The sequence below is a fragment of the Excalfactoria chinensis genome, chromosome 9 (assembly GCF_039878825.1).
Source record: "Excalfactoria chinensis isolate bCotChi1 chromosome 9, bCotChi1.hap2, whole genome shotgun sequence".
NCBI classification, from domain to species: domain Eukaryota; kingdom Metazoa; phylum Chordata; class Aves; order Galliformes; family Phasianidae; genus Excalfactoria; species Excalfactoria chinensis.
Window position 1 is genome coordinate 18,937,787 of NC_092833.1, and position 24,718 is coordinate 18,962,504.

At 54.7% G+C, this 24,718-nt stretch overlaps 1 protein-coding gene and 1 long non-coding RNA gene across 2 annotated transcripts in view; one reads left to right on the forward strand and one right to left on the reverse strand.

The window, feature by feature from the left end:
- The window catches only part of MME (membrane metalloendopeptidase), a 36,632-nt gene extending 34,167 nt beyond the window's left edge, over positions 1-2,465 (reverse strand). Inside the window, exon 1 of the mRNA XM_072344309.1 lies at positions 2,188-2,465. The gene's annotated coding sequence lies outside the window, so the exon portion shown is untranslated. The remainder of the gene's footprint in view (positions 1-2,187) is intronic.
- An 8,038-nt stretch (positions 2,466-10,503) lies between these two features.
- Positions 10,504-21,656, forward strand: LOC140256350 (uncharacterized). Its single transcript, XR_011904682.1, has 6 exons — positions 10,504-10,636; positions 12,408-14,327; positions 14,516-16,551; positions 16,740-18,754; positions 18,943-20,969; positions 21,158-21,656. It is a non-coding gene; the product is annotated as an uncharacterized lncRNA (long non-coding RNA).
- The last annotated feature ends 3,062 nt before the right edge of the window (positions 21,657-24,718 follow it).

A 24,718-nucleotide genomic window follows, 5' to 3' on the forward strand; every position in this document is an offset into this window, starting at 1 on the left:
CACTATACTGCAGTTTGACCAAGCTTTGCTCTCTCTGTGTGCTCCTGTTTGCTTAGGGCCTGGGCGCTCTGTGCTGATATTCACATTCCTGAACACCTGACGATGTGTTTCTTATGTTTTGGCAATGGAAACTTGGCAGTGTCTGTTTGCAGCATTCCCTGCCGGAGGTCCTCTTGTGCCCAGCACGCTTCCCTGCAGCATCAGTACCAATGGGAAGGGTGCCTTTCTCAGCTTCTACTTCTGCTCAAGTCCTAGACTTGAACTTCAGGTACATTCAGCTGTTGTTACTGCTGCCTCGGGTTCATCCTTGTCTCCTCAAAATGCTACAGCCTTTTAGGTTGTAGTCTTCACTTTTTCTCAGCACTCTCTTTTCTGCCTGATTCTTGTCCTGTAGTTCAGAGAACCACAGAATTATAGGGGTTTGAAGGGACCCAAATGCCACCTGGTCCAACCCCAAGTTCCAGCAATCCCTGCCTCTCTTTCCATGGCCACCTCAAGAGCCAGCTCCCTCTTGGCAAGAACACATCCCTGCGGTATGTGCTTATCAGTGAAGGTACAAAGTAATTCAGTATCCTGGAGCTAAGTAAACCCATGTTGTGTTCCACCTGCTTACGTAATGCTGAAGTGTGCCCACGAACGCCATCACAGTGACGCTGCTGACCCAAATGAAAGAGGGAACATTTCACAGCAGAGCATCTCCCCTCCCCTCCGTCGCTCTCCCCACACAGTGGGCTGCACGCCGTGCCAGCAGTGACAGGGATTCTGCAGCTCCCAGCCCAGCTCTGCCCTTCACATCTGCACCACTGCCGCCCCTTCCACTTTCTTTGTGGTCTCTGAGCAGCAGGTCTGAAATCCCACAGAGCCATGCAGAAGTGAGAACTTGTCCTGCGTTATCAGTGAGCTAGAGATTCATAGATAATGTAAAAGGAAACAATTAACCATTTATTAACCATTGTACCCTTCTCACTTCCAGTCATACCAAGCAGCAGAAAATGTAATTGATATTGACTTAATGCTGACCAATGAACACTTGGGGCCTAATTTAAGAAGTGATGTTTGTCTTCTGACTCTGAGAGTGTCTTTAAAGCAGTGAAAACATGGTTTATGAGAGCAGGCAGAAACACTGCACCTTTGCATGCCAATACGTTCCTTGCAGCTAAGTTTTTCCATGTGAGCTAATCTTGCTGTTCCTGCAGGGTGCTCCTTGTGTTTAAAGGCATCCCGCTAATTTTTACCTCTGGTTATTTAGAGAATGTATCCCATCTGTGTTAATAAACTCGAGGTAGAAGCTTCTGTATGTGCTAACTGCAAGCACACCCAAAGCAGAGGAATAACGTAAGCAGGTAAATGCATAGGTAATGTGGTTTTCTTACATTTCTTTAATGCTCCATGATTCCAGCTGCCTCCTAAAGCAAGGACACAGCTGAAATTAATTTCTCGGTCCCCGGTCTGGTCGCACAGGGAGCTGATGCAGTAGCTTTTCTCCTTGGGATGCGTATGTTTAAAGATGACTCGAGTCATACCTGCTTCTCGGTGCAGCCTCTACAGGGAATGCAGCACAGCACGAAACACCCTACCTTTTTTGTCATTGTGTGGCACGCAGCGTGCAGACGAGCTGCTCCCGGCGCGGTAGAAGCACGGCGCAGCAGCTGGGGCTGCCTGGTGCCGCCGGGCTCCCCGCTACAGCCGGCCGCTCTGGCTGCCGCCTCGCCCCCCGCCCCGCCCCGTGCGGTCGGGATGCCGGCAGCCCGGCGGAGTACTCGGGGCGGGCGGTTCCGTGCCGCTCTCGCACGCTCGGCGGGCCGTAAGCTGCCGCTCCGCTCCGCGCCGCCCGGCCGGGAGCAGCTGCCGGCGGGTGGCGCGCCGGGCCGGCGGGAGGAGCGCCGTGGGCGGGGAGGTGCCGGCGGGCTCCGGCCGGGCCGCACGGCGCGGGGAGGACGCGCTCATCCGCCGCGACTGGGGAGCACCGGGCGGTCCGGCTCCGCCACGCCGGAGCGGGTGTCGAGGCGTCCGCGAGCTCCGCGCCCCGCGCAGCTCGTCCCGTCCCGTCCCGCTGCCCGACGGCACGCCGCCCCGAGGCCGGTCCCGCGGCACGGACGCCGGGCGCGCTCGGGTCCGGCTGAAGCCCCGCAGGACGGACCGAGCGCGGCGCACGCCCTGCAGTCCCGGCCCGCGCCCCGCACTCACCGGCTGCCGCTCGGAGGGGTCCGGCCGCCGGGCCGCCACGCGCATCCCCGGGCAGCGGTGGGCCGGCGGGGCGGCGGCGCGGGGCGGGTGGGAGTGTTAGGCTGGCTGGGCGGCGGGCGGCCGGCGGCGGGGCTCAACGCCCGTCCCTCCCGCGGGGCGCCGGCATCGGCGGGACATCAAAGCGCGGGGCGCTCCCCCCGCCGCCGCCGGAGCCGAACCGCCGGCGGTCAGAGCTGCCCTCCCGAGTCCGCCGCCGTCCGAGCGGCTGTTCGGGTGCCCCGAAGGCTCCTTCCTCTTTGCGATCGTAAAAATGCGACGGGGCGGGAAACAAACAAACAACCCCCCCCTCCGCCCCGACAGCGGCGAACCGCGCTCTCCACCTCGCGGAGCTTCCCCCCGGCGCTCAGTTGGAGGGGAGGGAAGGCGCCGTGCCCCGGGGCGGGCGGTGCGACGGGAGCCGCGGCCGGCGGGGCTGCCCCATGGCCGGCGGCACCGCGGGGTGGCAGCCGGGGGGGAGCGGCGACCTGCAGGGGCTGCGCCTTTCTTCCCGGTCGGTTCCGGAGAGATGGAGATGATGCACAGAGAAGGGCAGCGGCTGCATGTCTGCAGCGCCTCTTTCCGTGCAGCCTCATTGCCTTTGCCGAATCGATGCTGTCACATACCCTCTGCGAGATCTTATGTCCTCATTCACTTTCCTCTCACAAGAAAGGCAGCTGCAACTTCTCGCACGAAGAGACAGCCCTGAGCTATCACCAGATTTAGCAGCCAACCAATACAGAAAGATACTTCTTTCATTCTTGCTGAGTTTTATGTTTATTAAGTTTCATTTTTACTAATACAGGGGTGAACGTCTGATGAAGCAAGACGCATTTCTCACATTCTCTGTCTTGAATCACTTGCTGCCTTCCTAAAGGCACGTATGTCGCCTCTCAGGCAGAAATGGCAACTGAAGGGTCTGAAATCTTTCATTACCAGCTGCATACACTGAAACATCTGCAGCTTGAGAAGCACAGCCTCCCCCAGTGATACAGAACCAAGAGCTGAGCTCTCTGGAACTGCACAGCCACTGATGTGCAGAGAACACTCAGTGAAGGTGGGAGAGCAGCGCCCTGAGACGCCCTGAGACAAACACTGCCAACTCTGAGACAAACAAACACTACCAACTCTCACTGTGCAATTTAAGAGTAGATGAGTATGTGCGATCCTGCATGTGGATGCTAAAATGGCAAGAGAAAGACTTGTTTCAGTTAATCAGAAAAGTGTAACTGCTTTATTCATCTTCAGAGAGCCCAAGGAGAACAGGCCTGATGAACAGTGTGAGTTTCCACTCCTGTAGAGCCCTGTGCCTGGAAAAGCAGAGTATACACATATATAGTTCTGTGTATGCAGTGCAAGGGAGGTATGACTTGTGAGTCAGATACAGTAATTCCTGTTTGGGCATTCTTCAGGGAAAACTCCCATCATGTAACTAATGTGAGAGCCTAAAACCTGTTACCTACACTCTTGCAGGCCAGCTCTGCCTGCTGCTGACAGTGCTCTGCACACACGTGCTGCTCAGCAGGGCACAGTGCTGTCCTGCTGCTCCCCAGCACCGTGCATCAGCTGGTGGGGGCATTCTCAGGAGGTGGTGCACACAGGGTTTGTCCCATCAGTCACCTGAAAGCTCCGCTTATGAACAACTGCAACAACTTCTTCACTGAGATCAAGAGTGTGTTTGGTTATTTTTAATGCCCTGGGATTTTAGAGAGAAGATCTGTAGTCTCATATTAGTGGAAATACTCCATATGTTGATAAGGGGTTCACCCAATGCCAAGAGGAACCCATGGCTTGCATTATTTCCTTTCAAATTTATGCATTCCTTCTTACTCAGTGTCATCATCTTTCACTGTTCTATTATCATCATTTCACAAAGCTGAGAGAAAAACAACCATACTACCCCAAATACTGCAACAGAAAAGTGCATCCCAGAACTGAACACATAGTGAAACCCTGTTTAGAGAACAGAACGGTTTGTCCTCATGCCCCCCCCAAGCTGCCCTTCTGCTTTCAGAGAGGATGGCAGTGCTGGCAGTGCAGGTTTGTCCTTCAGGGATCCCTCGATGACTCTCCATCCTGACAGACAGCCACGGTGCACATACAGAACCACCACCAGGTGATTCAGAGCCAGAACCAGGAAAGGTGAAAGAACACGTTATTAAATCAGTGCCCCTGAAAAACACAGCTTTCTGTTCTGTAGTGATTTCAGAGGGTGCAGCAGTACCGTTACCTCCTGGAAGTCAGTGCCTGCAGAAGGGTGCTGTCCTGCAGCTCTGCTGGCAGGTAGCTCAGAACGATGTGCAGGTTGGGTGCACTGTGCAGCCTTCAGAAGAACAAAGTGTGTTGTCACAATAAGTGACAACAGCAGGACCTGGTTTGCAGTATGACCTCTGGATGACACTTAGGAAATTAGGATTGCTATGAAACAAAGTTGATGATGCTCCTTGTATTTCCTTTTGGGAAAGCTCACTTTCCCAAAGTAACAAAGGCAACATTCAAGAAACAAACAGTGTTAATGCCATGACCCATCTCAGTCCTGCTACATTCTCCTCCCCTTCAAGTCTTGTGTCAGAGGCAGGAAAAGAAAATGGAAGCTCTCCTGCTGCCTTCTGCCCTCCTGCAGCGTGTGCAGTGCCGTGGGGACATCGCCGTGCTGGAGCCTGACACACTGAGGGCTCTCAGGGTAGCTTTGCAGCAAATCCACGTCTGGGTGATTTCTCATTTAGGAAAGCAAACAGCCCAGGCCTCAAATATTTGCTTCACTGCCTAAATTATTCAGGTTTAATTGTATTGTATTACAGAGCTCTGTCTTTGCAGCTGACAGCTTTGTACTGCGGCTGACTTGCAGGTCTTTGCAAGCCTGAAAGGAACATTTCTCTAAAAAGCAGCATGCTTTTGCTCTTTTGGGCTTGCCTACAGAACACACACAATGCTTCAATTAATACAGCCTAATTAGCTTTTTGGGTTCCTGGGATCCTGCCATACCAGCAGTCCCTGCTGTGTGAGCAGAGTCCAGGGAGTGGTTCTGCAGAACAAATAGGTGAGAGATGCTCAGAGCTGGACACGGCACACAGGTGGCCCAGAGCTGCCATAGGGTGGGCTGGCAGTAGGGCAGGGCTGTGGGGCTGCGGCAGGCCTTCCTGCACAGCACAGCCATGACTGCACACTGTGAGTCACAGACTCCTTTCCGGCTTGTTTGCAAACCACAGCTTTGCAAAGAGAGTGAGCACAAGCACAGCAGGCCCTGTGGCCCAGTAACGACTGGAGCAGAACCTCTGTGGATGCACAGGATGTACGTGCTCAGTGGCATGCAGTGTTTGTCGCTGGGCTTCCAAGCATGGCAGACGCCGCTCCCACTGTGGCACCCCGAGCCGTGACGGTGCTGCACAGCATCGTCCTGCTTGGAGTACTGCATGTCTGAATTGTGGTGATAATTTAGATGGAGAGATGAGACAGCAGATCCCAATGTATGTTTCCTTGGTAGGGCAGAAGGATGTTGAACTGGTGCAGACTCTGATCAGGATACGACGTGCCAAAAGGTGAGGTTCCTTTCACTAACATGTTATGTTCAAACAGTCTGCCACTGACACACTGCAAACCTCACAGACATACTGAACACTTTAGGCCGTGTTTGCGCTGAGTGCCGAGTACAGTTACAATCAAGAAGATCCTTAGGGCTGGAAGGTATTGAAAACATTTAAATTCAGGATGACAGATTTAAAATATTCATAAGTAACGTCTCGATCATTGGGGACGGTGTGTCACAGTGTAACAGAGTGGTGGGAAATCTCACCTCGCCTGACGCAGCAGCAGGCTAATAGTCAGTGTTCTGCTCTTTCTTGCTGCTTGCTCTGAGGTTTCTTTTCCCCATGCAAATGACAGAAGCAAATAGTATGCAAGAAAAATAAATTCTGTGTCAGCGTCACAGATTATCTGGCTCCACGTCCCTGGACAGTGAGATCATTTGAACAAAGTCCATAATTTTAATGCCTTTTTTTGGTCTCTTCTTAATCTGAATGGCAAAGTACAAGGCTTGTGTAACACAGGTACTGTGGAGAAAATGGGGAAGAAAGAAGCCGCCCTGGCTTTGGACTGCCAGCACACAGCGAGGTTTGTCCTGTTCCAAACCATCCTTCTTGGATCGCATCAAATGAGGAAAACAGGAATGTTTCCTACTTTGTGTGACTTAAAGCACTTACAGCACCTTGAGATAGGAAGCAGAGAAACTCTGGTGTGTGTGAGTCTGAAGGTGGACTTAGAGAATCTAATCTCTGTGGGTCGTCTCAGCAAGGACTGAACCTGCTTTCACTGAAGCCCGTGGAAAAGCTTCTGGTAACTTAAACTGTAGGATGGAGACCTACGATCTCCTTCAGCCCTGAAAAGTCGGGCTGTTCAGATGGGTGTGTAGTATTCAGCTGTGTGTTGCACAGTTGCTGATACCTGAGCATGCACACAGCAAAGCACATGCAGTGAGCACAGATGCGCACATGCTCTGCACTCAGCTGTGCCTGTGTCCGGCTCCTGCTGCAGCATCCTAGTTTTGGGAAGTGTAAGTGTAGAGACAAAGTGCTGGTCTTGTATCATGCAGAGGGCTGGTGTGACATCAGCATCTTAATGTTTTTCCTTGGTTTGCTTACACTTGGCTAAAAATAGCTTACTCAGTGTGAGTGGGTGTTCTTTCTTTTGCTGGAAGTCCTCCCCTGTGCCTGGAGGAGTTCTTTCCCATCCTGCTTGGTGCTCTTCAGTTTCCTTTTGCTTTGCTCGTGTTTTCGGTTTGCCTGCTCTCTGATCTGTTTTCACTTCAGTGTCCTTTTTATTTTTAAGTGCTCTGTTTCAGCGGAGCTGTTAGCGTAAGGCAGATCAAGTAATTCCGAGTTAAAGCAGACCCTTGAACTCCGTGTTTAATGGGTTTGTAATTAGGCCATGTATCCCTGTGAGAATGGGCAGCCTGAGAATTTACCAGGATTACAAAGGGATTTACTTGCCTACTAAGAGTTTCCAGACCTATCGAATTCTCTAAGAAGCTTTAAGGACAGCACCTCCTTTGGCAGGGAAGGGTTTCACCGAGGCTGTGTGCGCACAGAGCTGGGCCATAGGCAGTGGGAGAAGCCCTGCTATGCGAAGGAGGGAATGGTTCAGGGCTTCTGGAATGTTAAACACAGAGATGAATTTTGCAGTCTGCCTTGGTATCATCATAGTATCATAGTATCATAGTATCGTGCGAGTTGGAAGGGACCTTAGAGATCATCGAGTCCAACTCCCAGGTTTCGAGCCCCCTGTGTAGCAAAGAGGCACTTCTACCCCCTGCTCCACAGGGGGGATTCGAACCCGGGCCCTCCAGTGCCGCAGGCAGCAGCTTAAACCACTGCGCCACTGGGGGCACACCCACTGGGGGCACACAACCCCCAGTTGGTAACGCATGGCCGGCTTAAACCGTGTGGTGTGTTTGCTCTGAGAGTTCATGTGTGCATATTTAATAAGACATGAATATGAAAATGCACATTAACCAGCCACTATACACGCATCGTGCTGCAGATATATATGACTAGTACTGCTTTCTGATCCTAGAATGTATGATTGTATTTAAAAATAAGGTCCTTGCTTTCCTTGGTCCTACCTGTGCACTGTTCATAAGGTTCTGGGACATGACAGGTGTTCAGGGAGATTAACTGTTAGATGCCAGGTTGTTTACTTACAAAGTGGTGGTTTGCTCTTACTCATAACTGAGGGTGGGTGCTGCTGTTTACTGTGCAGGGAGGAAGGGCCAGCTCCATGTAAGCAGAGAATGCTTTCCTCCCCAGTCCAGCTCTCAGTGCTGCTGGCTCAGGTGTTGTGGGCTGGGTGCTGGGCCAGGAGCATGTGGTCACTTTTCTCCCAGCAGCATTATGCTGTTACTTTTATTGCCAGGTTGAAGATGCCCAAAGCATAGTAAGGTTTTCCTTTGTTTGATGATTACCACAGCTGTAAGTACTGTGCCATAGTTAAAATGAGTCTGCCTGTACAGCCAATTAAGTGTAAATTTGAGCAGTTCAGGTCTATTTTTGGGTTTGCAGTGGGTTGGGTGAGATTTGGATCTAGGCCTGAGCTCTGATTTTCTTTTAACTGTGAAGAATTCCAGTTTCCCACTGGTTAGTTGGGGTCCGTAGCCTGACCTGCTGGCTGTAGCAGTCTGTGTGTGTTTACAGACATTAAAGTCCATAACAGTGGTTACGGGAACCAAGTTGGTGCTGATATTAAATTTCATAAGGCACAGGAGTAATTATACTTAAAAAGTAAACTTATAAATGTAAGAGCTTGAGCTTCCTGGATTTGGCATTCATTTGAAAATTGCTTCTGTTCCATACAGTATCAGTTCAGCCCCATGCTCATATACATGTATGCACATCATTCACTGACCTGCAAGCAGCTGGTATATGATTCCATAGGTTGGCTTTGCAGTTACTTTGGGAATATATTAGGAGTGGAAAATCTCAATGTAGTGCTAACAAAATATTTTTCATTGGACTTGGCTGCTTACTGGCAATGTTTAATAAGACTCCATTGCAAGGTTAGTTTCTTTCCCAGAACTGAGGATCTCAGACAGATTAATGAATCACAGAATCATATGGGTTGGAAGGGGCCTTTGGAGGTTGTCACATCCAAGCTCCCTGCCAAAGCAGGTTCCCTGCAGCAGGTCACACAGGCAGGCATCTGGGTAGGTTTGAAACTTCATTCAGTTTCATCTTTTTCCCACTTATATTTCAAAACAGTACGTGACACGAAGGGGGCAAGGAGTGATAAATAACAAAAACTGTTCCAGTCTATGTCAGTGCATCTCTTTTGCTACTTGTGAGAGCTGTGAAAAGGACTTTAGTCCGATAAGAACATAAAGAAAATCAGAAAGGAGGCAAATTAAGTGATGACAGAGATAATCCAGTTTATTTATTTTGAATAAAATGGTGCAAATAAGAGTTCTCTTGCTGTTTATTTTACGTGCTTTCTAACCAAGGCATGTATCATTTTAGGCCAGGTGGCAGTGAGGTTTCTTCAGTAACTAGTTCTGTTTTACTTTCTGTTGTTGCATAATAGGTTAATGACCACTGTAAATTTTCTGTCCTAAAGGTGGTTGAGAGCCAACCTGCTTCTTCCTCTTTTTCACTACCAGCTTAATTGACTAAAGCCTTTGACCCATTTCCATCCACTTTTCCCCAGCCTGGAAGATTCCCATTGCTTATTCAGCCATAGTGAGCCACTGTTTCTTAAAAACAGCATATGTGGAACCCAAGGAAGATGCAGAATAATAGGTCTCTTATTGCAGCTCCATTACTTCCTATGTGAACCGAAATCATTGAGGCAGAAGATGGAAGTATTCTGTTTTTCCTCAGTTTTGCACTGGGGACAAAACTGCTCATCCACCAAAGCTGCAGCTGGAAGTCTCAGAGCTATCACTTACAGGCTCCTTTTGCTAACCTAATACATTGGTTCTTATGTTGGGCACTCTTGACCTTGCAAATGTAGGATACGTCTCCAACATTCAGTCCTGCAACAAGCAAGGATACGTGTAGCAATTACACACCATCCCACAGGTAACTCCTTCAACCATTTGAATTTGGGAAGCCAGGAAGTCATTTTGGTTCCAGCTCCCATCCCCTGGGTTTGCTTTACCCATATTTCAGTTCGGAGCCATGTATGCAACTGTTTCTACTCTACCACTCTGATCTAAATAAGCACAACCACTAGCGCCTCCTGCTGTGTTAGTTCCCCCTTGTGCAGTTAACAGTGTAACCAAAGCCATTCTATTTTGAATTTTTGACAGAATTCATTAAAATACATATGTATATTTATATGTATTTATATATATATATGTATATTTATATGTGTGTATTTTAATGAATATATATTTAATTATTAATATTAATATATATATTTATATTATATATAATTATTATTGTATATATTTAATGAATATATATATATATATTTGTATTTGTGGACAGCTGCTGCTCTGGAAGAAACCCCAGATGTTGGTGAGACTGTTAAAAAACACTGAAGGTGAGGAAATAATTCCCCGTCCCAGCTGGGCGCAGGTGGGTGCTGAGGTAACATCCCCTGCCAGGGCCCTGACCTCCAGCTGACCCCGGCCCTGACCTCCAGCTGACCCCGGCCCTGACCTCCAGTTGACCCCGGCCCGGCCGCCTTCGGCTGAAAAGGGCGGGAAGGCTGAGGTGAGAAAAAAACGGCGGGAGGAGAAAAGGGCGGGAAGAGAAAGCGGCGTTCTGAGCTCCTATTGGCTGGCGGACGTCAGGGAAACCTATATAAGACGCATAGGCGGGAAGGCGAGCTCCAGGCATTTACCTCAGAACAAGAGAAGAAGCGGAATGCGGCGCGAGAACGGCAGCGGGCGGACGGACTCCAAGCGGCTTTCGGGAACGAGGTGCGGTGCGGACGGGCCGGGGCGGGCCGGGGCTGACGGGCGGTCGGAGGTGAGGGGCTCTGAGCACGATTTGCTTGCCACGAAGGATGCCTGAGGAGTCAAATGAGAGCCTGCCGGAGCGGGGGTTCGGGGCGCAGGGGGGCCGGCCGGCCGGAGCGCAGCCTCCGGCGGCGGGGGGGGCGTCCGGAGAGCGGCATCTGACGGCGTGGGGGGGGGGCCGGCTGGAGTGCGGCCTCGGCCGGCGTGAGGAGCGGGGGGGGGGGGGCGGCAGGCTGGAGTGCGGCCTCGGCCGGCGTGAGGAGCGGGGGGGGGGGGGGCGGCAGGCTGGAGTGCGGCCTCGGCCGGCGTGAGGAGCGGGGGGGGGGGGGGGGCGGCAGGATGGAGTGCGGCCTCGGCCGGCGTGAGGAGCGGGGGGGGGGGGGGGCGGCAGGATGGAGTGCGGCCTCGGCCGGCGTGAGGAGCGGGGGGGGGGGGGGGCGGCAGGATGGAGTGCGGCCTCGGCCGGCGTGAGGAGCGGGAGGGGGGGGGGGGGCGGCAGGCTGGAGTGCGGCCTCGGCCGGCGTGAGGAGCGGGGGGGGGGGGGAGCGGCAGGATGGAGTGCGGCCTCGGCCGGCGTGAGGAGCGGGAGGGGGACGGCCTGCCGGAGAGCGGCATCCGACGGCGAGAGGCTGGGAGCGGGGGACCGGCCGGAGCGCGGCCTTGGACGGCGTCGGGGGGGCCGGAGAGCGGCGTCTGACGGCGTGAGCGGCGGGGGGGGGGTTGCCGGCCGGGGAGCGCGGCCTCCGGCAGCGTGAGGGGCGGGGGGGCAGCCGGCCGGTGCGCAGCTTCCGACGGCGAGACGCTGGGGGGGGGGGGTGGCCGCCCGGACTGCGGCCTCCGACAGCGAAAGGAGCGAAGAAGGGGGGGGGCGGCTCGAGCTTGGTCTCCGACGGCGTGAGATTGGGGGGGGGGGGGGGCGGCCGGAGCGCAGCCTCCAGTGGCGAGGGGGCTGGAGGGGTCGACCGGAGAGCGGCATCCGACAGCGTGAGGGGCAGGGGGCGGTGGGGTGCTGGCCGGAGCGCGGCCTCCGAGTTGAGAGAGGCAAAGGGGGGGCGGGGGGGGGGGGTGCAGCCGCCGGAGCCCGGCATCCGACGGCTAGAGGGGCAAAGGAGGAGGGGCCGGTCTGAGCGCGGCCTCCGACTGCATGAAATTAAGGGGGGAGCCGGCCGGAGTGCGGCCTCCGACGGCAAGAGGGGTGAAGGGGTGGGGCCTACCAGAGTGTGGCCTCCAACAGCGAGAGGGGCAGGGTAGTGGTACACGGTTGGGGGGGCAGCTGGCCGGAGCTACAAGAAACAATAAAGCAATTTCACTTGTGTCTGGTGTGATGTCATTTAGGGAATTTATTTCTGTTTATCACCTGACGGGTGTAGCATTGGGGTAAAAGGTAAGAGTGCCAAAATGGATGTGGAGGAGAAATCAGAGGTTCACTCTTCAGGAGTTTATGAAGGTGAATGTAATAGAGAAGCTACGATTAGAAGAAAAGGTAGGTTACTCTGAGGAAAAAAATCAAATGTAAAACGCTGTTTCCTACCTAAAGACAACACATGGCCTGGGATAATAGGTGTTGTGAGATTCTATCATAGAATAAGATACTGAGCTACAGCGGGTTGGCTGTGCCTTGCTTTGTACTTCAGAAGCTGGTGAGGGTGCCTATAGCTCACAATAGATAGTGCTGAAATTAAATGGGGAGAAAGTAAGGTGGGATGGAATGGTGTCATGCCTTGTATTTCAGGTTCTGCTGCCAAAGAAAGAAGAAGAATGCGAAGAAGAAGAGAAGAGGATGCAGAAGCCTGCCAATGCGGGGGGGAAAGAGAAAGGCGTTCTGGGCAAATCACCTCCCTGTTAACAGGGCTATATAGTCACATTGGAATTGAGCGTTGCCGGCGGCCTTGGGTGACCAGGTCGTCTTTGTGCTGGGTGGCCTCCCTGTAATCAGGGCTCTGGTCTTTTCTGTAGTTGGCCTTTTGCCTTGTTGCTCCTTTGGCTGCCTGGGGAGCGTGGCCCCCTGTAACGGAGGGTGAAAGCCACCTCTCCGCACCTGCGTGGGAAATGGAGCTCGTCGGTACCCCAAGGCCTCCCTGTAATCAGGGCAGTGCCTTTTCCCTGCCCCTCCTCCCCCGGCCCCTCAGTGCTGTTGCCTGCTGGTGGCCTGTCAATGCGCCGGCCCCGTACTCGGGGTGAGTGGCGTGGCATTTGTCCTTTGTCCTTTGTCCTTGCTTGAGAACGCCCCCTTGGCACGTTGAGGTTTGTGGCCTCCGTGCAGCCCCCGGACACAGGCCTCAGGCTCTTGTGAGTTGCTCGTGGGTGCGGGTTTATTCCCAGGAGTTGGCTGCGCCGCCTTGTCCTTCCCTGCTGGAAAGCTTGCCTGTGTGTGTGTGTTCCCCTTCCATTCCCTGTTTGCGTTTGCGTGGTGAGTGTGTGAGTGAGCTTTCCCTTTAGGCCTCCACAAAGATGCTGCAGCCTAGCTTTGGCTTCCCAAGTGGGGCTTGGAGGGGTTGGCTGCATGCCGCAAGCCGGGGGTCTTCCCTCTCATCTTAGTCCCACGAGCGCAGCGAGTGTCCTGTTGGCCCGTCTCCTTTTTCTCTTAGATGAGATCTGTGCCACTTGGCAGCTCTGTGGCCGAGGCCACCCTGTAGCCAGGGCTTGGGCCTGTCCTTGCGTGGCCGCCCCGTACTCGGGGCTTGTGTCACAAGATGTGGAGCCCTCTGTCCCTCAAGTGGCCCGCCCCGCCCTGTAATCAGGGCCGGGGAGGCCGCAGTGTTGCGGCCGGCTGCTTTAGCCATCCAGCTGGTGGGGATGACCCCTCCCTGTCCCGTTAGAGGGTGCAGGTTGAGGTGCTGCTTTTATGTGCTTACGTGCTTATGTGTTGGGGTGACCTCCCCGCTCGGTGGGTCGAGGTTGTTCCCTGGGCTCTCAAAGACGTGGTGATGTTGTGGTGATGCTGTGGTGATGTTCTGCTGCTGGGCGGGCCCGCCTGTAGCTTGGGCGTTGGCGGGAGCTGTGTGCTCCGTGGGGCTTTTTGATGATGGTGAGGCGTGGGGTGCCGTCCTGTAGGCAGGGCTGTGCGTGCCCCCTGTGTTTGGTGAGCTGCGTTCTGAGAGACCCCCTGTACTCAGGTGGGAATGTGGCCCCGGCCTTTCAGAGGCACGGGGCTGCGAGCTGTGGGGCTGGGCTTGCTCCCTCCCCGGAATTGGATGTGCTTTTTCCCCGACCGCGGCATTAGGCCGTGTCGCCCCGCTGCCTGGCGGCTGAGAGTCGTTCCTGCTGCTGGGGGGGAAACCGAGCTCTGTGGCTCCAGGGGTGTTGTCGGCCCGCCTGTAATCAGGGTCTGGGTGCGTGAGCCTTTTTGCTCTGCTGGTAGCCTGTGTGGGGCGACCGCCCCGTTAGCGGGGTGGGTGCCAAAGTGCCCCGGACTGGGAGAGAAGGAGCCTCCCGCGGCCATAGGGATAGGGGCTGCCCTGTAAGTCAGGGAGCGGCTGTGTCCCCGAGTCCCAGGCCCTTTGCAATGGAGGCAGTGGCTGGGGGTCCCCTGTAAGCAGGGAAGCGACTCCTTTGTCCGCTGCTTTTTGAGTGCCCAGCTATATTTGCCCAGTCTGCCCGCCTCCACGATCCCCTGCAGCGCCGGCTGGAGCCTTCGCAGCGTGCCAGTGAGGTGAGAAAAGCAGCTCTTAAGTAGTTTTGTTTGGAATTGGGCTGGGGAGAGGGGGCGGATGCAAGGTCTTCCCCCTTGGCTGGGTGGTCGTGTGCCGCGTTCCTTTGGGACGCCAGGTTTTCCCCGCTTCCTTGAGGTGGAGGGTTTGCTGCTGCTCAGGTCTAATGGTGTCGTGCCTCGTATTTCAGGATCTGCTGCCGAAGAAAGAAGCAGCGACGTGGGGACCTGGGAGGCAGGAGCGAGGAAGAGGAGGAGGAAAAAGAGGAGGAAGAAGAAGAGAAAGAGGAGGAAGAGGAGGAAGAAGAGGAAGAGGAGGAAGAAGAGGAAGAGGAGGAAGAAGAGGAAGAGGAGGAAGCAGAAGCCTGCCAATGCGGGGGGGAAAGAGAAAGGCGTTCTGGGCAAATCACCTCCCTGTTAACAGGGCTATATAGTCACATTGGAATTGAGCGTTGCCGGCGGCCTTGGGTGACCAGGTCGTCTTTGTGCTGGGTGGCCTCCCTGTAATCAGGGCTCTGGTCTTTTCTGTAGTTGGCCTTTTGCCTTGTTGCTCCTTTGGCTGCCTGGGGAGCGTGGCCCCCTGTAACGGAGGGTGAAAGCCACCTCTCCGCACCTGCGTGGGAAATGGAGCTCGTCGGTACCCCAAGGCCTCCCTGTAATCAGGGCAGTGCCTTTTCCCTGCCCCTCCTCCCCCGGCCCCTCAGTGCTGTTGCCTGCTGGTGGCCTGTCAATGCGCCGGCCCCGTACTCGGGGTGAGTGGCGTGGCATTTGTCCTTTGTCCTTTGTCCTTGCTTGAGAACGCCCCCTTGGCACGTTGAGGTTTGTGGCCTCCGTGCAGCCCCCGGACACAGGCCTCAGGCTCTTGTGAGTTGCTCGTGGGTGCGGGTTTATTCCCAGGAGTTGGCTGCGCCGCCTTGTCCTTCCCTGCTGGAAAGCTTGCCTGTGTGTGTGTGTTCCCCTTCCATTCCCTGTTTGCGTTTGCGTGGTGAGTGTGTGAGTGAGCTTTCCCTTTAGGCCTCCACAAAGATGCTGCAGCCTAGCTTTGGCTTCCCAAGTGGGGCTTGGAGGGGTTGGCTGCATGCCGCAAGCCGGGGGTCTTCCCTCTCATCTTAGTCCCACGAGCGCAGCGAGTGTCCTGTTGGCCCGTCTCCTTTTTCTCTTAGATGAGATCTGTGCCACTTGGCAGCTCTGTGGCCGAGGCCACCCTGTAGCCAGGGCTTGGGCCTGTCCTTGCGTGGCCGCCCCGTACTCGGGGCTTGTGTCACAAGATGTGGAGCCCTCTGTCCCTCAAGTGGCCCGCCCCGCCCTGTAATCAGGGCCGGGGAGGCCGCAGTGTTGCGGCCGGCTGCTTTAGCCATCCAGCTGGTGGGGATGACCCCTCCCTGTCCCGTTAGAGGGTGCAGGTTGAGGTGCTGCTTTTATGTGCTTATGTGCTTATGTGTTGGGGTGACCTCCCCGCTCGGTGGGTCGAGGTTGTTCCCTGGGCTCTCAAAGACGTGGTGATGTTGTGGTGATGCTGTGGTGATGTTCTGCTGCTGGGCGGGCCCGCCTGTAGCTCGGGCGTTGGCGGGAGCTGTGTGCTCCGTGGGGCTTTTTGATGATGGTGAGGCGTGGGGTGCCGTCCTGTAGGCAGGGCTGTGCGTGCCCCCTGTGTTTGGTGAGCTGCGTTCTGAGAGACCCCCTGTACTCAGGTGGGAATGTGGCCCCGGCCTTTCAGAGGCACGGGGCTGCGAGCTGTGGGGCTGGGCTTGCTCCCTCCCCGGAATTGGATGTGCTTTTTCCCCGACCGCGGCATTAGGCCGTGTCGCCCCGCTGCCTGGCGGCTGAGAGTCGTTCCTGCTGCTGGGGGGGAAACCGAGCTCTGTGGCTCCAGGGGTGTTGTCGGCCCGCCTGTAATCAGGGTCTGGGTGCGTGAGCCTTTTTGCTCTGCTGGTAGCCTGTGTGGGGCGACCGCCCCGTTAGCGGGGTGGGTGCCAAAGTGCCCCGGACTGGGAGAGAAGGAGCCTCCCGCGGCCATAGGGATAGGGGCTGCCCTGTAAGTCAGGGAGCGGCTGTGTCCCCGAGTCCCAGGCCCTTTGCAATGGAGGCAGTGGCTGGGGGTCCCCTGTAAGCAGGGAAGCGACTCCTTTGTCCGCTGCTTTTTGAGTGCCCAGCTATATTTGCCCAGTCTGCCCGCCTCCACGATCCCCTGCAGCGCCGGCTGGAGCCTTCGCAGCGTGCCAGTGAGGTGAGAAAAGCAGCTCTTAAGTAGTTTTGTTTGGAATTGGGCTGGGGAGAGGGGGCGGATGCAAGGTCTTCCCCCTTGGCTGGGTGGTCGTGTGCCGCGTTCCTTTGGGACGCCAGGTTTTCCCCGCTTCCTTGAGGTGGAGGGTTTGCTGCTGCTCAGGTCTAATGGTGTCGTGCCTCGTATTTCAGGATCTGCTGCCGAAGAAAGAAGCAGCGACGTGGGGACCTGGGAGGCAGGAGCGAGGAAGAGGAGGAGGAAAAAGAGGAGGAAGAAGAAGAGAAAGAAGAGGAGGAGGAAGAGGAGGAAGAGGAGGAAGAGGAGGAAGAAGAGGAAGCAGAAGCCTGCCAATGCGGGGGGGAAAGAGAAAGGCGTTCTGGGCAAATCACCTCCCTGTTAACAGGGCTATATAGTCACATTGGAATTGAGCGTTGCCGGCGGCCTTGGGTGACCAGGTCGTCTTTGTGCTGGGTGGCCTCCCTGTAATCAGGGCTCTGGTCTTTTCTGTAGTTGGCCTTTTGCCTTGTTGCTCCTTTGGCTGCCTGGGGAGCGTGGCCCCCTGTAACGGAGGGTGAAAGCCACCTCTCCGCACCTGCGTGGGAAATGGAGCTCGTCGGTACCCCAAGGCCTCCCTGTAATCAGGGCAGTGCCTTTTCCCTGCCCCTCCTCCCCCGGCCCCTCAGTGCTGTTGCCTGCTGGTGGCCTGTCAATGCGCCGGCCCCGTACTCGGGGTGAGTGGCGTGGCATTTGTCCTTTGTCCTTTGTCCTTGCTTGAGAACGCCCCCTTGGCACGTTGAGGTTTGTGGCCTCCGTGCAGCCCCCGGACACAGGCCTCAGGCTCTTGTGAGTTGCTCGTGGGTGCGGGTTTATTCCCAGGAGTTGGCTGCGCCGCCTTGTCCTTCCCTGCTGGAAAGCTTGCCTGTGTGTGTGTGTTCCCCTTCCATTCCCTGTTTGCGTTTGCGTGGTGAGTGTGTGAGTGAGCTTTCCCTTTAGGCCTCCACAAAGATGCTGCAGCCTAGCTTTGGCTTCCCAAGTGGGGCTTGGAGGGGTTGGCTGCATGCCGCAAGCCGGGGGTCTTCCCTCTCATCTTAGTCCCACGAGCGCAGCGAGTGTCCTGTTGGCCCGTCTCCTTTTTCTCTTAGATGAGATCTGTGCCACTTGGCAGCTCTGTGGCCGAGGCCACCCTGTAGCCAGGGCTTGGGCCTGTCCTTGCGTGGCCGCCCCGTACTCGGGGCTTGTGTCACAAGATGTGGAGCCCTCTGTCCCTCAAGTGGCCCGCCCCGCCCTGTAATCAGGGCCGGGGAGGCCGCAGTGTTGCGGCCGGCTGCTTTAGCCATCCAGCTGGTGGGGATGACCCCTCCCTGTCCCGTTAGAGGGTGCAGGTTGAGGTGCTGCTTTTATGTGCTTATGTGCTTATGTGTTGGGGTGACCTCCCCGCTCGGTGGGTCGAGGTTGTTCCCTGGGCTCTCAAAGACGTGGTGATGTTGTGGTGATGCTGTGGTGATGTTCTGCTGCTGGGCGGGCCCGCCTGTAGCTCGGGCGTTGGCGGGAGCTGTGTGCTCCGTGGGGCTTTTTGATGATGGTGAGGCGTGGGGTGCCGTCCTGTAGGCAGGGCTGTGCGTGCCCCCTGTGTTTGGTGAGCTGCGTTCTGAGAGACCCCCTGTACTCAGGTGGGAATGTGGCCCCGGCCTTTCAGAGGCACGGGGCTGCGAGCTGTGGGGCTGGGCTTGCTCCCTCCCCGGAATTGGATGTGCTTTTTCCCCGACCGCGGCATTAGGCCGTGTCGCCCCGCTGCCTGGCGGCTGAGAGTCGTTCCTGCTGCTGGGGGGGAAACCGAGCTCTGTGGCTCCAGGGGTGTTGTCGGCCCGCCTGTAATCAGGGTCTGGGTGCGTGAGCCTTTTTGCTCTGCTGGTAGCCTGTGTGGGGCGACCGCCCCGTTAGCGGGGTGGGTGCCAAAGTGCCCCGGACTGGGAGAGAAGGAGCCTCCCGCGGCCATAGGGATAGGGGCTGCCCTGTAAGTCAGGGAGCGGCTGTGTCCCCGAGTCCCAGGCCCTTTGCAATGGAGGCAGTGGCTGGGGGTCCCCTGTAAGCAGGGAAGCGACTCCTTTGTCCGCTGCTTTTTGAGTGCCCAGCTATATTTGCCCAGTCTGCCCGCCTCCACGATCCCCTGCAGCGCCGGCTGGAGCCTTCGCAGCGTGCCAGTGAGGTGAGAAAAGCAGCTCTTAAGTAGTTTTGTTTGGAATTGGGCTGGGGAGAGGGGGCGGATGCAAGGTCTTCCCCCTTGGCTGGGTGGTCGTGTGCCGCGTTCCTTTGGGACGCCAGGTTTTCCCCGCTTCCTTGAGGTGGAGGGTTTGCTGCTGCTCAGGTCTAATGGTGTCGTGCCTCGTATTTCAGGATCTGCTGCCGAAGAAAGAAGCAGCGACGTGGGGACCTGGGAGGCAGGAGCGAGGAAGAGGAGGAGGAAAAAGAGGAGGAAGAAGAAGAGAAAGAAGAGGAGGAGGAAGAAGAGGAGGAAGAAGAGGAAGAAGAGGAAGAGGAGGAAGAGGAGGAAGCAGAAGCCTGCCAATGCGGGGGGGAAAGAGAAAGGCGTTCTGGGCAAATCACCTCCCTGTTAACAGGGCTATATAGTCACATTGGAATTGAGCGTTGCCGGCGGCCTTGGGTGACCAGGTCGTCTTTGTGCTGGGTGGCCTCCCTGTAATCAGGGCTCTGGTCTTTTCTGTAGTTGGCCTTTTGCCTTGTTGCTCCTTTGGCTGCCTGGGGAGCGTGGCCCCCTGTAACGGAGGGTGAAAGCCACCTCTCCGCACCTGCGTGGGAAATGGAGCTCGTCGGTACCCCAAGGCCTCCCTGTAATCAGGGCAGTGCCTTTTCCCTGCCCCTCCTCCCCCGGCCCCTCAGTGCTGTTGCCTGCTGGTGGCCTGTCAATGCGCCGGCCCCGTACTCGGGGTGAGTGGCGTGGCATTTGTCCTTTGTCCTTTGTCCTTGCTTGAGAACGCCCCCTTGGCACGTTGAGGTTTGTGGCCTCCGTGCAGCCCCCGGACACAGGCCTCAGGCTCTTGTGAGTTGCTCGTGGGTGCGGGTTTATTCCCAGGAGTTGGCTGCGCCGCCTTGTCCTTCCCTGCTGGAAAGCTTGCCTGTGTGTGTGTGTTCCCCTTCCATTCCCTGTTTGCGTTTGCGTGGTGAGTGTGTGAGTGAGCTTTCCCTTTAGGCCTCCACAAAGATGCTGCAGCCTAGCTTTGGCTTCCCAAGTGGGGCTTGGAGGGGTTGGCTGCATGCCGCAAGCCGGGGGTCTTCCCTCTCATCTTAGTCCCACGAGCGCAGCGAGTGTCCTGTTGGCCCGTCTCCTTTTTCTCTTAGATGAGATCTGTGCCACTTGGCAGCTCTGTGGCCGAGGCCACCCTGTAGCCAGGGCTTGGGCCTGTCCTTGCGTGGCCGCCCCGTACTCGGGGCTTGTGTCACAAGATGTGGAGCCCTCTGTCCCTCAAGTGGCCCGCCCCGCCCTGTAATCAGGGCCGGGGAGGCCGCAGTGTTGCGGCCGGCTGCTTTAGCCATCCAGCTGGTGGGGATGACCCCTCCCTGTCCCGTTAGAGGGTGCAGGTTGAGGTGCTGCTTTTATGTGCTTATGTGCTTATGTGTTGGGGTGACCTCCCCGCTCGGTGGGTCGAGGTTGTTCCCTGGGCTCTCAAAGACGTGGTGATGTTGTGGTGATGCTGTGGTGATGTTCTGCTGCTGGGCGGGCCCGCCTGTAGCTCGGGCGTTGGCGGGAGCTGTGTGCTCCGTGGGGCTTTTTGATGATGGTGAGGCGTGGGGTGCCGTCCTGTAGGCAGGGCTGTGCGTGCCCCCTGTGTTTGGTGAGCTGCGTTCTGAGAGACCCCCTGTACTCAGGTGGGAATGTGGCCCCGGCCTTTCAGAGGCACGGGGCTGCGAGCTGTGGGGCTGGGCTTGCTCCCTCCCCGGAATTGGATGTGCTTTTTCCCCGACCGCGGCATTAGGCCGTGTCGCCCCGCTGCCTGGCGGCTGAGAGTCGTTCCTGCTGCTGGGGGGGAAACCGAGCTCTGTGGCTCCAGGGGTGTTGTCGGCCCGCCTGTAATCAGGGTCTGGGTGCGTGAGCCTTTTTGCTCTGCTGGTAGCCTGTGTGGGGCGACCGCCCCGTTAGCGGGGTGGGTGCCAAAGTGCCCCGGACTGGGAGAGAAGGAGCCTCCCGCGGCCATAGGGATAGGGGCTGCCCTGTAAGTCAGGGAGCGGCTGTGTCCCCGAGTCCCAGGCCCTTTGCAATGGAGGCAGTGGCTGGGGGTCCCCTGTAAGCAGGGAAGCGACTCCTTTGTCCGCTGCTTTTTGAGTGCCCAGCTATATTTGCCCAGTCTGCCCGCCTCCACGATCCCCTGCAGCGCCGGCTGGAGCCTTCGCAGCGTGCCAGTGAGGTGAGAAAAGCAGCTCTTAAGTAGTTTTGTTTGGAATTGGGCTGGGGAGAGGGGGCGGATGCAAGGTCTTCCCCCTTGGCTGGGTGGTCGTGTGCCGCGTTCCTTTGGGACGCCAGGTTTTCCCCGCTTCCTTGAGGTGGAGGGTTTGCTGCTGCTCAGGTCTAATGGTGTCGTGCCTCGTATTTCAGGATCTGCTGCCGAAGAAAGAAGCAGCGACGTGGGGACCTGGGAGGCAGGAGCGAGGAAGAGGAGGAGGAAGAGTATGCGCAAGCCTGCTGATGCGGGGTGAAGATAAAGGCACTCTGGAGAAGTCACCTTCATGTTTGTTGTGTCACACTGGGAGTTCTTAAGATATAATCAAAGGCATTAATCGGTTGAGTTTCTGGAAAATAGAGCTGCAGGTTAAACATCAAGCACAAACTGTCCTTTCCTCTTTCTTTATGGAACTGGCTTTAGAAAAGCTGAGAACTGCTGCAGAGATAACAAGGACTGGAGGTTTTGCATCCAGTGCTGCCTACTGTGAGGACAATTCCCAGCCAAAACAATTAGCTGCGGGGTAGCCAGGGACTGTGGCATGAGTGGGAGCAGCGAGTGTGCCTGCCACCCCCAGCCCATCCCACAAGTGTGATGTTCTGCATTCACTCAGTGAGATATCCTCCTGGGAACACCATGTTAAGATTACAATAAACAAACTAACAGGAAAAAATGGGTTCTGCTTTTTTTTGTCCAGCTAATTATATCCCCTTTTTATCTAGAAACAGTACATGGTAAATGTTTATTGCTCTGATGATGATGGATGCCAGGGACAGTGTGAGCAAAGGGAAAGCATTTCTGTCTATCAGAGGATAGTTCTGAAGAAACACAAATAGTTCAAGCCCACCTTTGCCTGCGGAGAGGTTCTTTTGCAGACTCCCCTGGACAGTAGGGAAGAGTGGCTCCTTGTGGGTTTGTTCACAATGGAACCTGAGGTTCTGCGGTAAGGAAACCATAGGGAGGCCCGTGCCAGTCTTGCAACATGCACAGTACTTTCACATGGGCCCTGATTGATTTTTGTTACCCAGCAGTACTGTAAGTGCATCTCTCACTTGAATGTCATAGTTCACTCTTCTTGTTTTACAGAGCAGGCTCTATGCGTGGTACCACTCGTGTTCCTATTGCAGCATGTCAGGCTGCTGGAGGTACTGCTGTGTGTTTGCCCTATGGCATTGCAGCACTCAGCTGAGCGGGGCTACTGCCTGCTTTTCGTGCAGCTTTTTGAGACGTGGACCCACCTTGCCTGATTTATTTCATTTTGTTTCCAGTGTAGCATAAAGCACTTTTTTAACATTTTGTTTCTATGTCCCATTTTACAGATTTCAGCTGTTTCCATTCACAGTTTGCAGTTGGATCCGTTTCTTCTGTTTTTTATTTAAACTTCTTTTACGATGATTTCAGGTGAATATGTTGCTGTATACACTTATGAGTCAGCGAGGCAGAGCTGTGTGTAAGGTAAAAGTTGGGTGTGTACCAACATGATCTGCTTTTATTTCTATTTATTTGAACTCCCCCTGGTACTCAGTGGAGAATCCCATCGGACCCAGGTGAGTAGACACACTCTGTGCTGGTGCTGACGTTGGCTGCAGTGTTCCTGATGGCAGCGTACTTACAGGCTGTGACACAGAGGTGGTGATCACAGGATTTCAGTTACGTGGAGATTAAAGGATAAACTTTGTCAGATGTTTTGCTAATAACTATTAGAACAAAACGATTTAATCTTTCGTATGATTTAACAGTGATTAGAGACTAATCCAATATACTCCAGTATCAGTCTTCGCAGTACCCATTAATGTTTGGAACATTTTTGTATGTACTTAACTAAGAAAATAGGATATTTCTGGAACTGCTTTTGTAGTGATGTAGCCTGCAGGTGGACGCTGCCATACAGATAAAGCAGCGAATATACAGTGATAGTATCCTGATAGAGCCGTAATAATAGTTCTTCAAGGTGATGTCTGCTTTTTGTCTCCTACAAAGAAGAAATGCAGTGGGAGTATAGGTCAGTTAATTACATGAAGGGAAGTTTTCTCAGCTGTGCTGTCCTGGTGCTGACTCTAGAAGTAATCACGCTGTGCAGCACAGCAGCAGGAGTTTGGGAGAGTTGAGAATGTCAGCTGTGCCTCCTGAGATGAAACAGGTACATCTGAATGTCATTATTTCAGCCGTCAGAGGAGAAGGAGGGCATGCTGGTGAGGGTGGGAGCTGGGCCCTGAGCTGCGTCAGGCTGTGCTGCAAGATAACATCTGTCTCTGAATGCAATTTGCTTACATCTCCGTTTTTGGGAGGAGGTTACCAGGAGTACATGGAGGGAATGTACATCTAAGAAACCTTCCCTTTTAAGCTCTGTCTTTAGAGTACAGCCTTTAAAGTAGGACAGACTAGCAAGGCAGTGTTGCAGCGTGTATGTTTTAGTGCTTCTGGGTCCAGTCCAGCTGTGTTGGGGCAGGCAGGTAAACTGAAGGGTAGGGAAACTGTTAAGTAGTGATTACCCTCAGGGAAAAGGGAATAGGCATTTCCCTATTGACAACTGTTTTGCATGTAGTTTCAATGTAAGAGTGGCAGCTTTGTCTTAATTATTTTCTTCCAGTGTATGTATGTGTTGCTGTCTCTTGCTGGTCCATACTGTGTAAGTGGTGTGTCCTGCCTGCACTGCAAGCAGAAAGCCAGTTGTTTTGAGAGGCAGTTGTTTGAGGTGTATGTTAAACTACAGGTCTGTGTGCCAAGGTGCTCACATCATCAAGTGTTACTCTCTTCCAGTTCCAAGCACAGCTCCTGGTCTCTCCTGGAGATAAGAGAGTGTTTTTGGGGGGAAGATTTAGAATGGAAAGTAGGCCTGGTGGAGTGTGAAGAAAATCAGATCTGTAGGAGAGATGTATGCACTGCTGAGGAGCTGGGTCAGGTTCCCTGTATAGAAACTTTAGGAGTAAACCGGGTTTGGTCTGAGCTTCATAATCATCTCTGATTCACTTCCTGGAACCAGAATTCAGGATTACTGCAAAGTGGGCGTCAGCTCATTGGGGTTGAGACAGAACTGTATTAATTCCCACATGACAGACTTTAATCCAGACACGCAAATGGCTGTTGATGTTTTTATGGAATTTAACATCACGTCATAAATCTACATTAGGAGTCCTGGGGTTATTGTACGGATTTGGTTAGTGCCAGGGATGAAGCGCCTTTGCCAGTGCATTTGTAAGACATTTAGGTCCAGTCTAAGCTGGTTAGATTCCTTGAAGTTGGGTATGATGTCAAACCGGCTCTGTGGGCTGTGCAGCCGGTGTGCTGAATGGAGACGGCAAAGGCAGGAGGAGTGAAAAATGCCAGGCTGTCTTCTCCTGTGAAGTGGCCATTCCTCCTGGGCTGAAGGTTTGCACTGAGCACATGGATTGCGGCTGTGCTGAAATCTGAGTGCAGTCAATTTCTGATGGAGATGTGTAAGGGAATGCTCAGACTTGTGGCTTTTCTTATTTCATACAGTTGAAGGTCTCTGGATTTGATAAGTTTAGGCTCTGTGTGGCTACTCTGTATTTGGATACAGTAAGTCTAGAAAGGGAACAAAGTATGTGAAGCTGCTATTAAGTATTCTGTGTTATGACTCCAGTATATCTCACTGTGATTCTTAGAAGGAACAAAGCGTGGCCCTGGGAGGATGAAGGGTGAGTTTCCATGTGCTACCTGAGAAATTGTTTTGACAGCCGTTCCCACCGTAGTGC